The following is a 2535-nucleotide window of genomic DNA, read 5'->3' as shown; positions in this document are numbered from 1 at the left end:
TAGACCATATACAAAACAGATTCAGGGTAATGGGGTACTAACAGTTGGAGAAAACTAGGAAAGGCTTCAAATAACAAATAACTTGGTAGGATTATCCTCTGTCTTATTTTTGAAGCTCTCCTTCTATATCTCTAAGGCTCTCCCTCACTCTCAAATTCTGTGATAATCAACAAATGTTTACAATGACCTTGTGTGTGTGTGTGTGTGTGTGTGTGTGTGTGTGTGTGTAACTATACTGGGAACTGGGGATAATGAAGGAAAAAAAAACTATCATTGTTCTTAAGGAGCTTACAAATATGAATCCAACTGTGGGATAAGACATATTTACAGGATATCCTAAAGGTCTTAGTGCTTAAAACTGCACTAAGACATTTGGGATCTTTTGTATTTTCCCTTCTCTGTCACAAATCAAGGAGTTCCTATTTTCTCCTTAAGCCAAATTCACTCTAGCTAGATCTCAATAGAGGAAAATTGGAAAATTGCTGATTTGGGGAGTGCATGAATCAGTTTTTACAGGTGTCTCCATCTCAGTCAGGTAGAATAGTCTCAATACTTGAAAAAATGTATGTATTGAAAAACAATCTAAATCTGAGATTGATAAACTTTAAACCTCTATCCCAGGAAAAACACTGAGATATCAAAACCACTCCTTAAAACCACAGATTTTCCTTCTTGGTGGAAGCTCTTGCTGTGGCCAATGGGTGTGATTCTTGATATGACCAAAAAAGCTGATTTGGCACTGCCTCTTCTATTCTGCATATTTACAGACTCCTGGTGCTCTGAAAAGTCTTCCAGAAAGGTTGCACACTATCCACATTAACGCCCATGATCCCAAATGAAATATAGAAGAAATCTAAGGGCATACTTTTCTGGATTTTTGGTGAAGCAGAAAAAATACCTCTTTGGTTAGTACTATCATGTCTACTTGTTTAGACAATATCATATCTCTATTAACCTCAATGGACTTTCTTCACAATGATGCAATCACAAGGCAACAGGAAAACAAGCAGAATATAGTAGAAAGAGCCCTAGCCCTGAGAATCAAAGGACCTGGAGACAGGTTCCATATTTGTCATCTATTAATGGTGACTGTAGGTAAATAATTACCTCCCTGAGCCTCAGCATCTTCATCAGTTACATGGAGATCATGACAACTGCACAATCTACTACCCAGGGATGTTTGGGGGAACTGTTATTTGGGCAAAACCATTTTATGGAATAAAACCTGGGTTTAGATTTGCAGTGGATCTTGACCCATGTGAGTATATAATGCATCCTGAGCAGCATACATTCGAATGAACATTTATTCCTATTTTTGGCTTTTAAATTTGTGACTAAGAAAACAGTAAGTACAGGGGAACAAAAAGGAAAGACCACGTTTGCTTACAGAGGGAAAAATGTGCTCAGAGTTACTCAGTCTCTATACTGGTAGTGAGTTTTCAAATTGCTTAATTGAACATCTTCCCAACTGTCTGGGAAGTAACAAGGTAAATTGAAAAGATTAAAGGACTGGGGAGTCAGGAGCCCTGACCACAAGACAACTGTGTGTCCTTGGGCAAGTCATTTATCCCTCTCTAGGTCTCATTTTGTCAAGTATAGAATGAAGGCATCAAACCAACTGATGTATATAATGTATTCTCTAGTTCTAGGATGCTAGGATGAAGTGAAGGTTCTCACCATAGAATGAGGAAAACGAAACACGAGGAACTGAATGTTATGTCTAAAGATACAGAACAGGTCAGGGAGCAAAGGTGAGCTAGACCTGCTTAGAATCAGGAGTTGCCAAAGATACCCTTCTGCTGAAGGATTCTTTTCCAGGTAGCTGTGAACCAGAACACTGTTTTTTTTTTTTTATAGACACTGAATTTAATACTTCAATTGCATCATCCATAAAATGAGAATTGTACCAATCAATCTCTGAGTGAAGCAGGAGATGCCAGAGGGTTCATAAGAGCTTGCCTCCAGACAAATTGTTTTTAAACTGATCCATTCTGAAGATCAGAAATTTACAGCTGGAAGGGTTCTCAAAGATTATCCAGCCCAAACCTAATTTGTGTCTAAGGAATTAAGACTTAGGCTGATTGAATAATTTCTCTAAGATCACACAGTTTGCTCTCCAAATGGCACATTTGGAGATGTGGTAGTTCAACTTCCTCATTTTATAGAATTCAGGGAAAGATGGTTACTTGCCTGAGGTTTCACAGAAATGCCAATATTGGGACTAGAATTTAGGGGTCTTGATTCAATGTGTTCTCAATATTTGAATAAGCGAATGAATAAAGAAATCTATAGATCAGAGTTTAAAAAATACAGCTTTTTATAAGAATTTTTTGTGAAACGTGTTTTACTTTTCTAAATGTATGGGATTTCTAGCAAATTTTTTTTAAAAAACTTGAAAATGGTTTCTATTCTTGACTTATGGCTGGGCAAACCTGCTGATATGAACTATTTTGATATTACATGTTGGAAAGCTTTCAAATGGACATTTGTTTCACCTTTTAATGAACACTTTGAAGAATCTGGATGATAAATAGG

Source organism: Gracilinanus agilis, chromosome 2 (genome assembly GCF_016433145.1).
Source record: "Gracilinanus agilis isolate LMUSP501 chromosome 2, AgileGrace, whole genome shotgun sequence".
Lineage (NCBI taxonomy): Eukaryota > Metazoa > Chordata > Mammalia > Didelphimorphia > Didelphidae > Gracilinanus > Gracilinanus agilis.
This window is presented reverse-complemented; position numbering follows the sequence as displayed.